At 50.5% G+C, this 11510-nt stretch overlaps 1 pseudogene across 1 annotated transcript; it reads right to left on the bottom strand.

The window, feature by feature from the left end:
- Positions 1-1167: 1167 nt before the first annotated feature.
- On the bottom strand, positions 1168-10639 carry LOC110204241 (SUN domain-containing protein 2-like; annotated as a pseudogene). Its single transcript, XR_013485213.1, has 14 exons — positions 10483-10639; positions 9681-9811; positions 9367-9462; positions 8973-9066; positions 7635-7708; positions 6464-6591; positions 4947-4990; positions 4377-4561; positions 3802-3998; positions 3541-3625; positions 3200-3306; positions 2893-3049; positions 2025-2114; positions 1168-1757 (listed from the first exon to the last, which is right to left on the bottom strand). The product of XR_013485213.1 is annotated as an SUN domain-containing protein 2-like (transcript).
- Positions 10640-11510: the final 871 nt, after the last annotated feature.

Below are 11510 nucleotides of genomic sequence, written 5' to 3' on the forward strand. Positions count from 1 at the left end.
GCCCCTCTCTTCCTTGTAATAGTCCTCTGGCATTTGGAGGCAGCTCTCATGTTACAATACGGTGCAGTGTCCTTCCAAATGGTGGCTCCCAGAGCTTTCCATGCCAGATGTTGTCTGGCCAGGAGATTGGCACTGTTTGATGCTACCCACCCCCGTAATCCTGGACAGTGTCCATCTCTCTCTTCCTTTCCTTATCTGGTTCTCTTCTCTCTCTCTCTCTCTCTCTCTCTCTCTCTCTCTCTCTCTCTCTCTCTCTCTCTCTCTCTCTCTCTCCCTCCTTCCCTCCCTCCCTCTCCCTCTCCCTCTCTCTCTCTCTCTCCCTCTCTCTCTCTCTCTCCCTCTCTCTCTGTCTTCGTGTCTGTGTCTCTGTCTCTTTGTTCTCTCTCCTCTTTCTGTGTCTCTCTTCCTTACTCTCTCTCTCTTGTCTTCATCTTTTTGTTTTTCTCTTTGTGTCTTCCTGTCTCTACCTCTCTGTCTCTGTCTCTGTCTGTCTCTGGATTCATCCCAAAGGCCACCTCCTTTTCTAGGCTGCCATATCACACTTGGCTGCTATGGAATCTGCAGTCTACTGAAGTCCTCCAGCCTCTAGTGAACTGCAGCCCACATATCCTAGCCCCACCTTGTCTTGGGAATGTGGCTTTGTTCTCACCTACGTAGATTTGACTTGTGGCTAATATAATAGAAACACTTCTATCTCTATACATAATAATCTGAGGTTCAGTGGGCCAAAACATTTGCCTTCCCTCTCCCACACCAGCCTTAACTCCAAAAAGCTCCCCCCAACCCAAACCCTATCCCCATAAACTTAATACCTGCCCATATGCTAACCAATCTCAAAAGGAACTAGATTCAGAGGTCAGAGTAAGAGGCTGATGAGTCTCCAATGCCCTGTTTCCCTGCAGAGGCACCGGGGCCATGTCAGGTGTACCTCAGGGATAGAGGGGAGGTTTGGATCAATGCCCACCCTGCAAGAGGCCAGGGAAGGGCCCTTCTCCACAGGCTTTTGGCCAGTCTCCTCCCCACCATAGCCATAAAAACTGAAGCTGATGGTCCCAAAGGAGAGACCACAGTGACTGAGCTCCATGTCAGGAGGTTGAAGAAGGCATGGCTAAAGTGGAGAAGGAGAGTGTCTGCACCCCTGAGGGTATGCAGGAGAAACCTGGTAGCAGTAGCATAAGGGAAGGCCCTCTCCCCATGGCCCCTGGCTGCTCTCTGAGCGCTCTTCCCTTTCAGCACTATCTAACACATGACTCACGCTCTATCTAATAATACTGCCTTTCCACATACTAGAAACCTTCCAGTCCAGTCTAAATGAAGCCCCAGTGGGTACAAGGGGCTACCTAGCCATGGCTACACCCCATGATGACATTCTGTTTCTAAATGCCACTGTAGGTGATCTTGTGGTAAAACTTCCCCCAAATCCAGGTTGTTGGCCTTGTCAGAAACAAAGGCCCAGCTGGTTGTCTTATCGATATCCAAGTGGGCCTGGTGGGGCAAGAGGGCTCCACAGAGGTTTTGTCTCTCTCCCCAGAAGGCACAGTACCCAGAAGAGATTAAGCGGGGACAGGGAGGAGGAGGTGGGAGAGCTGCTTGCTGGTGGCTGAAGGAGGAAGGGGTGAAGGCAACAGGGTGGGCAGGGGCTAAATGGCATGCTTCCCATAGACCCTGAAGTGGTAAATACAGGTATACTGAGGGTTACCCCAGTTGCTGATGATTCGCAGCTCTATCAGCTTGTATGGGGCTGTGTTGTTGCCCTGTGGGAAGAAGAGAGTGGGGTGAGGAAGGCCTGAGATCCCTTGGTGGGTGCCCTGCCCGCACAGCCCTTGTGCCCCAAGCTTCCTTCAAAGAGAGTGGCTGAATTCAGCCCCAAGCTTATCCTTCAGTTTCCAATCAGACCCACGAGACCCTGGCTCCCACTGCAACACTGCAAAACCACAGCATCCCTGGCCAGTGATCCTGCCCTCCAGATCACCAGCCTTCCTGGGTTACTGGGGGACTGTAGTGGGACTGGCCCTCCATAAGTGAAAATAGAACGTCTGTATGGTCTCCCCAGCATTATCATAAGTGAAGTGCCCAAGGGCCACCCCCTCCACCTGAGAATTTTCACTGAGCTCCTGCACAGAAGGTAAAACAAGGGGAATGGAGGGATGGACAAATGGATGGCTGGGTGTGGGGTGCGGGAAAGGTAATGCTGGTAGGACAAGAATCCAAATGAGTCTCTGCAGGGACAGGAGGAGGCAGACAAAGCAGGAAATACTGGGGAGGGGGAAGAGGAGCAAACACAATCCACCTTGATATTGCCTTCCTTAATCCCCTCACCTGCTAGAATCTCTCTCACTACTTCAATGGACAGAGCCTTTGCCCTCCAAGGCCTTGGCCTTCTCAGCCTCTTCCCAAAGCTGCTGAATGTCTTGGCACAAACCCCTTCAGTGTGTGAGCCTCAATTTCTTCATCTGAATCTGGATTTGGATCCTAAAGTGGCTCCCTTCCCTCCATTTGACACCTTCTGCTCTGGCTCCCTCTTTTCTCTCAAAATCTCCTTAAGTGGATGTTCCAATTCTGCCCTGAGTGGTGACTATGTAGGGGATGGTGATCACTATCCCGGAACAGCTCCACCTTGACACACTTGGCCAGGGAGGCAACTTGCTGTCAAAAAGGACCCTAAGGTAGCATGGTAATCTTGGCTGTTCTGACTGCTGTCATTGTCCTTTCCTGGCTCTTCTTGACTAAGAGGGGGAGGAGCAGAAGGGCTGGGTCTGGAGTCAGGAGACCAGCCTCAATGTCACACGTGTAAAATTGGCATACCCTTGCATTCCTCACCTGGCAATGCTGCTGTTAAGAAATTACTTTCTGACACTCTAGAAAGGAGAGCTGCGAGGCTCAGGTACTTACCGTGATGACAAAGTCCTCTGGGGAAGTGGGGATGTCAGCGGTTAGTGACAGGGATTTCAGCACGTACTCCTAGGTGACAGCAGTGAGCTGGATGTGGGCAGACAAGCACACCACGACAAAGCCCTGGCAGCCCCTGAATGCCAGGGTTGACTTCTGGCTGTGGGCACAAGACAAGTCTGGTGAAAGGAGGCAGCAGATGGAATAGGTCCAATCGTGGGGCCACTCTGCCTTAAGAGCACAACCCCCACAGAGGAGGGTGGGAATGGCACATAGAGAGCCAAGCTGGGGGATCTTTGTTCAGCGCTACCTGGAAGATGACTCTTGGGGACTGGAAATAGCATCAAAATGGTATGCCAAACCACTCCGTCCTGATGCCATAGGTCTCTGACGAGTGGCTACTGACAATGCTGGCCCCTGAAAGAGCAACAAGGAGAGAAGTGGGGAGAGGGCACCCAAAGGTCTGGGAGGAGACAGAGATGGCCTAAGGCAACCCTCAAGGTGAGGAGGTACTGCCAGGCATCAGCCCTCCTAACTGACCTGGCCAATAAGGGACATCTTAATTTGTCAATTCCTCCTCTCTCCTAAGGGCCATCCAGATTTTCCAATCCCTCTTGTCCTGAGCCCTCTGGCTTTCTGCAGGCCACCTACCTGAGGACTCCAGGGCATAATCCACCAGCCCAATGCGATCTTCACTGTATTCTTTCAGTGCCTGCTGTATTATCTGGTGTACTTCCTAAAAGACAAGCATGCACCACTCAGGGGACAGGCCACCTGCAGGGCTGGCCCAGTCATGCGGGGCCGGGCAACTGAGCTACCTGGTCTGCCAGGGTTTCCCCTCCTCCTGGCAGGCTCCTCTCAGGGCAAACCAGTGACCCCAGCCAGGAGAACAGCCAGTGGGGCAGGCCTCACCTCCTTCGTCATCCCGATAGTCACTCCCTTCTTCAGAAGGGTCAGCCTCAAGATGGAAGCAGCTTTGCTCACAGACTTGTCCTGCTCCTCTGTCACATAACTCAGGATTTTGTGCTCCAGGTCATGAAGCTGGGCCTGCACCTCCTCTAGCTTAATATGAAGGACCTGCTGAACCCAGCCAGGGACCTTAGACTCACCTAGATGCCACCAGAGAAAGAGCTCAGAAACACCTGAGCACAGCAGAAATGAGGAAGCAAGAGGGCCTGGACAGGGGCCTGGGTTATCTAGTGTCCCTTTGAGGTCTGGGGTCAGCACGTGCCAGCTTGGTGCCAGGAAAAGGATGGTGAACCAAGAGACTGTCATTTTTTCACTGCTTTGAAGTCTGCAAAAACTATCTCATTGAACCCTCTAGGGGCTGTTATTCTCCCAGGTAACAGATGAGGAATGTCCTGTCCATATCACAAAGTCCACCCAATAGACCTACATCTTTGGGAAGGGCCCATTGGACAGGTGAGAGGGGTACCTCCCTTGGTCGAGGAAGCCCAATTGAGATTGGGAGGTACATGTGGCCTAACTGGAGGACTGGAGGACTCATTCATTATGCAGGGCCACCATCTTCTCTGGCCAAAGGCATAATTCTTTCTCCACCTTACCCTGGCTCTGGCTCAAGGCCACCAGCTCCTGCCTCAGGACAACCAGCTGGGCCTCTAGGGAACCCATCTCCTTAGGCCTTTTTTCCTCAAAGGCTGCTTGGGAAGAACTAGCCAGTGACAAAAGGAAAGGTCAAGGTCAACCTGGAGAATAGGCACTGGAGGATGGAGTCAAACAGAGGCCAGGAAATGGAACAGTGTCTCCTGAAGAAAACATGACTCAATGGAAAGGACAGAGTCAGAGGCTGGTGAAGTCTTTGCTGACATCCACTCCCTGCGAGACCCTGGGCACACCATTTCCCTCCCAGGCCTCAGTACTTTCAACTGTTCTCTGAGGTCTGCTTCAGTTTGAATCGATACTATGGACACGCTCACCCAAGGCTTCTGGCTCCACTGACCACCCTCTCCCACGGAATGTCACTTGTGTTCACGCTGCTCTAGCTTTCCACCCCTCCTTCCCTCCTTTTCTCTTTGCCAGTCAGTTTGGGGCCTTACCTGTGCCACTCAGATGTCTTGTGCACCACCCCGCTTTCCAGCTCCTGTAAGGAAAAAGAGGACACAATGAGACCAAGGAAAACACCAACCTTTACCCAGAGAACCCTAGAGAGTCAACTAAAATAAATCATTAAAATAATTCTTTCAACCAAATTGCGGGCAAAAAAGAAACCCATGAAAACCATTAGCATTTTTCATACATCAACTAAGAAAATCCAGCAGAAAGAATAGAGAAATTCCATTGTAAACAACTGTAGTCAGTACACAATACTTGGAGTGTACCTGCCTAGACACACACAGGAAATCCAGGAATGCAATTACAAAACATCCTTCACACACAGAGACAATTCTCATCAATTAGAGACATATTCATTGCTCATGGGTACATCAAGCCAATAAAATGAAAGGGACAAAAGTACCTAAAATTAACTTACTTATTCAGTGTCATACCAATCTAACTACCAAGAAAGTCCTTGGGTAGCAAACAAAGTCAATACCCATCCGCAGGGGAATGGCTAAACCAACTGTGGCTTATGGATACAGTGAAATATTCTCATGGTATAAGAAACCACAACTGGGTTTTATATAGATACACAGGACAAGACTTACACGAACTACAGCAAAGTGAAAGAAATGAATGAAGACTACAAGATAAACAAGCACCACAGACAACCATGAGAATGGAATGAATAAGCAACATCCTGAACTAAATGTTGTGAAAAGATTATGTCCGAGCATGGCCCCAGAGATGATCAAGGAGGACATTCTTCCCTTCTCCTAATGCTGGGCTGAAGGTCTACTGACATGGAATCTGCACAGAAGGCAGGACTCTGGTGCTGAGTTGGTTGGTTTTCCTGAACTCTTTTCTTCCTGTCTTGTTTTATTCTTTTGTTTAAGGGATAGCTCTGTGAGGGGGAGATGGAGAGGCTATTCTGAGAAATGTGGGTGATAGGAAGCAAAATGAGAAATTACTCTAATAAAGTCACTAAAATATGTGTGTGTGTGTGTGTGTGTGTCTGTGTGTGTGTATGTATTAATGTATGTATAAAGTTTGGTATAAATTCAGGTTTTTTCTGTTATTGTTTGATCTTTTTATCTGCCTGCAAGCTCATCATTGCTCCAAAATTCAAATCACCTGGTGGATAAGCTGCTGCTGGGCAGCCAACATGATCTGCAAATGGCCTTCATGTCTTCCCAGCTTGGTAAAGTGTGTTAGTCTGGGCTGTGCTGGAGAATTGTTGGAAACTCCCGGGTTCCCAGGGTCACCCCACTGTGTGACAAGGTGCTAGGGAAGGCCTCTTGTGGGAGGCAACTGATTTCAATTGAAGTGGGGAAATGATGGGGCTGAGTCTTAGAGAGGCAGACACTGAATTGCCCAATGTCTGAAAGTCAGCAAGTGGCAAAGCTTGAACTTTGATCCTGTCTCCCACACTGGGTTGAGAAGAATGAAATAGATTGTGAGCGGGTTGTCTGCCCATCTTGTGCAAAGCCTTCCTGACACTCAGCTGGACACTCACCTGGAAATATGAGGGGGACTGTCCTGATTCCCAACGGTCCTCTCTCCTGCTGCTTCCCTTGGCTGCCCACCAGGACAGCATAGCAGGGTGGAAGGTCTGTAGTCCACCGGGGTAGAAATACCAACCACCTAGAAGATGGGAGGAAAGGCTAATTGAGGCAGAGGCTGAGGTGCCAGAAGGGAAAGAAGTCCAGGGTGAGGACTTCCATCCAGACTGAGTATGGCAGTGTCACATCTATGTGAGCTAGGATCCCAGCCCAAGGAAGGCAGATGGGCTAGGGGCCCATGATCTGGAAGGCTATGGCTAGAGCCACCTTCACCCAAAGAGTCTTCAGGAAAGGGTTCCCTCTCTCATGATCCTCTCAGAAGTCATGAAATACTTTTGGATGATAGCAAAAATAAGGGATAAGTTTCAGCTGGAGAGAGGACATGGAGACTGAACCCACAAGTGCTGCCTTGTGGTCCCAAGCCTGGTCAACACTTGGCCCTGTACCTTTTGAATGAGGACCAGAATGCTCTACAGAGAGGCTGACTGCAGACAGCCCCTGGTGACCATCTGCTTGTGGTGTCATCATTCCCTAGCTGGACTTGATGTCATAGCGGTCAAGTGATCCCTGAGTGATGTCATGGTTCCTGTCCAAGAGTGCAGCCCTTTTGGGATCATGCAGGGAGGAATGCCCTCTGTGTTCTCACCAATGAGGAAGGGCAAGGCCCTCCAGACCTGGCATTGGCTGTATGTCTAGCTCAGATAACAGATTCCTTCCTGACTCAGCTCCTCTACCAATCTCCCAGCCTCAGGTGCCAGGTCAGTGACCACTGAGGGTACAGATAAATCACCTCCCTGTCCCTGACATGCTCAAGGTAGGAGGGATGGCCACCCTGACCTTGAAGCATGCAGCTCTGAAGCCTGCATACGCAAGATGAACAATAAAGGTTTGTTGGATTGGATGGAGAGGAGAAGGACAGACAGCACAGAACTCTTACAATTGAGGCACGAGAGCTTGCTCATATGTGGCCCGGGTCCATTTTCCCAGTTCTTCGGTGCCTTTATCTCCTTAAAGGATCCTCTTCAAAGCTCTGTCTTCCAAACTTTCCTTTGGCAGCCCTGTCCCCAAGCTTTTGTCCTTCCCACCCTATTGGAGTGGCTACTCTGGGTACTCCTCAAAGCTCACCATAACCCTGAAAACCCACAAGCAACAACATCCCCAAGACAAAGAGGAGCAACTTCTTCCAAGTTCAAAAGCTGCTGGATTTTATCAAGGTGAAGGAGGAGATGTTAGCACCTGCCCTTCCCCACCCCAGGCTCCTGGGAGACCCTCCCTGAGTGGCAAATGAAACAACTAAAACGCTCTTCTCCCTCCCACCTCCACCCCTGCCACTGGGCACCCAAGAAGAGGAGAACTGGGCTTGTATGGACAGTCCTTGGGGTAAAGTGGAAGGAGAAAACTTGGCTTTTTGAAAGGCACTCATGTTGTTATGCCAGGTGACATACTGCCCTTTGACAGGTCCGGTGGAAGATGTCTCCCTGTCAGACCTCCATCACCACTAGGTTCATATGGTGCTCATGAATAGGCAGTCATCTTTGGTCTCAGTCCTTACAATGTTGTCAGTTTGGACTTGGAAGAGCTGCAGGAGGAAGCCGTGCTGAGGCAGGCTGGTCACCATCAGCCCAGCTTGTGGCCCCAAGAATCCAAGGCATGGCTGGGCCACCTGTGGGCCTTCAGGACACATGTGGTTCACTAGGTCCTCCAGCGTGGCTGGAGTTCTCAGAATCAATCCCCTTCAGCAAAGGATTGATGCTGTAAAACTTGCTCAGTCCAAAAGTCACACTGAAGGACCTAGAAGGCCACATGTGGCCTGGAGATCTCCGGTTCTCCACCCCTGCTCTAGAGGCTCCTGGAATAAGCCCTGGAGGCAGCCTGGAAACCTGGCCATGCTCCTCCACAGAGAAACTGTAAGCATGGCCTGGAGACCTGGAAGACTTGGCAGAAAATTCTGGATTGGAACCCCAAAAGAGGGAGTGTCCCTAGAAACTCAGGACCCTCAGACTAACAGAGGTGAGCTCACCAGATTCAGTTGTGATCAGAGTCAGGAACTACTGAGGGGAGAGCTCCTAAATGATACTCAGGAAGAGAGTCCCACTTGTAGTCAGAGCCAACCCACTTCCCTGAAAAGAAAAGAGGAATGTGGGCTTATGTGTGCTGCTAAATTTTGAACAACCAGCTCTGGAAGAGGGTAAGGCTCACACAACCTACTTCTCCCACCATCATCTTCAGTGGAGACACCCTATGAAGCCCTAATTGGTAGCTGACTCTCAGGAGCAAGTTCCAGCTGGTTCCAGCATACCCCTGGCCCTGACCTGAGTTTATCTTAATATTCGTTGCATAAAAGTCTCAAAAAGCTGAAAAGGAACAGGGCAAAGCCTAAGGGGATATTGACCTCGAGGGCAATGGTGTCTTTTGGAGCAGTGCATCTTACATTCTGACAGGCCCCAGGGAGGCCTCACTGACCTGATTAACAGAAAGAAGTCCTGGAGGGACGCAGCTGTGGACAGGCAGTTCCAGGTGTTTCCGAGGCACCACTGGAATGCTCCCAAGAGCCCACCTGTAAAGATCCCAGCAGAGGGATTCAAAGGCCTCACCCTGCAAGCCCATCCTTTCCCGGAGCTAGCCCCCTCCCAGCCGGCCAACTCTACAGCTGGTTCTTGCTACTCTGTTCTTCCATCCTCCCACAGCTCTTCAGCTGTGCTTGGGGATCCTTCCATAATAAGCCCATCTCCCCACACTGTCCTAGAGTTACTCCACCCTGGCCCAGTTTGCCCCTGCATAGGCATGAAGAAGCTCTTCTAAGTACACTGCAGCACCACTCCCCTGGGTACTGTGCCCAACCACTGGCAGAATCCACCTGAAAAGTTTATTGCCAACCAGCTAAAAATGCCAAGTTTGGAGGCACAATTATTGAAGGTGGATGCAGAGCCAGGCTGGTGGATTAGGGACCGACCTGCAGAAAAGGGAAAAAATGAGGATCCACCCAGAAGGTGAGACAACCATGTTTGGGATCTTGAGCCCCGCCTTTGGCCTCCAAACCAGAGACTGCAAAGTTCTCTCTTCCTGTTATATGAGAGATACCAGCTCCACCCCCAGCTTTGAGGCACCCTTTAAAGTAAATGCCGCAATGCCAGGGGAATGGGGCTCCAGGGCAGAAGAAGTGATGCCTACCTGCACCATCATCCTCGGAGAAGCACCCTGAGGACGACCCGGGGATGTTACAGGTCAAAAGGGCCAGGTGAGGGGCTGGTGAGAGGGCTAGTGAGATGCCTGTGACCCAACCAGACTTCCTCCTCACATTCCTAGGGGGCAGCAAGTATGAAGAGCAAAGACATGAGGGTGAAAAAGAAGAAGGGTGAGAAAGAAAGGGAAGGGGAAAGGCCTGGAGGGAATGAGACTGCTGGAGACTTCGAGGATGAAAAGAAATGATAGCCAAAGCCCTCTTTTGCAGTTCTTATTCCTTAAAGACATGAATGATTTTTCATGAGCGATGCAGGATCGAATAAAGCCCCAGCTACCATGGGCCACTAAGGTCTTCTTTCCAAATGAAACCACCACGATGAGGTATGAGAGGAGCTTAGAGTCAGTTGAAAATGTGTCCTAACCCACAGGCCCTTCACCCACCTGGCTTCACCCTAAGAAGCATGGGCCTTTGGGCCAGGGAGAAGAGTTTCTATGGCTTAGAGGGGTTCTTCCCTGCCCAGCTTCAGGCCTCAGAGTTTCCAGGCTTCTCCATGCTCAAAGTTGCCCCTCCCCAGTTCCTGTTCTCAGAAGGAGAAGGCAGCAGCAGCCAAAAGTTGGGGTCAAAGGGGGAAAGGAAATTCTCTTGTTTGTGGGGAAAGCAAGCAGTAGAGTAATGGCTCCACCCAAAATGGGGGCAGGAAAGAAATGTGTACATGGCAGCAGCCAAGGCCCTTGGCTGCCCTGGGCAGTTGTGATGGAGAAGGCAGCTTAGTCTCCTCTGGCTCCTTACCTGAGAGGACCCTCCCTGCAGTTGGTGTGCTGTCCAGCCACCTGGGAACTCCCTCTGCTGCTGCTGCTGCTGGGGCTGCTCCCCTCATTAACATGTGCCTGGCAACACAGGCACAGGTGCTCACTGGGCCAAGACATCCTCCAAGCCTTTGAGTTGAGTAATTCTAGAAATTCCAGAAAGAAAGAAAGAGAACCAGTGCTTACTGACTGAGTCATTTGACTTTATATTCTGGGAGACCCTCAGAAGGAACTGATGCTGGGCACCTTGAAAGGAAGGGACCACATTCCCTAGACTTCTTCCTCCAAAACAAAAGATGGGCTCGAAGCTTCTCTCCCTAAGTGTTTCTGAAGCATCTCCCAGGCACATTGATGACGGCTGCCTATCAGCCTCATGGCCTGCATTCAGCCCTTACTCAGCCTGGCCACTGCATCTACTCTTGATAGGATCCTGCAGTAGCCTTCCCTGCTGAAGCAGAGACTCCACTCTCTGCTAACTCCTTTCTGGATCTCCTCCTTAGAGCATCTTTATCCAATCTGAGCTGACACTGGCCTTATATTTGTTCTCAGGTTGCTTCACAAACACCACTTTCTCTTCTCCCCATAGATGGTAAGCTTGAGGGAAAGGACTACCTTCACTTCCAAAGTCTTTGTCTTCCCCCACCACCCAAAACCCTGTTCTGGTGGGTGGAAGGGGTCCCATGGACTGGGCCAAGCTAACCAGCTGATTCTAGCCCTGACCCTTAGGTAATTCGCTTCATGAGAAACAGTCCTAGCCCTCTGAAGACTTTTTTTTCTTTTCATTTCATAGTCACAGCTCTTAAGGAATATCATACTCATACTACGAATGAGTCCATGTTGACAAGTTGTCTCAGCCTCCAAGGCAGGCTCTGGGCTTTCCCATCTGCCTGCTCATGAGCTCCAACCTCAATGCCTCCTCAGGGATTTCTGAATTATCCAGCCCTGTGCAACTTCATGTTGGAGTGGGTTTTTTTGTTTGTTTGTTTTGTTTTTGGGGGGATAGGAAGATCC

Source organism: Phascolarctos cinereus, unplaced genomic scaffold (assembly GCF_003287225.1).
Source record: "Phascolarctos cinereus isolate Bilbo 61053 unplaced genomic scaffold, phaCin_HiC Scaffold_155;HRSCAF=724, whole genome shotgun sequence".
Taxonomy (NCBI): domain Eukaryota; kingdom Metazoa; phylum Chordata; class Mammalia; order Diprotodontia; family Phascolarctidae; genus Phascolarctos; species Phascolarctos cinereus.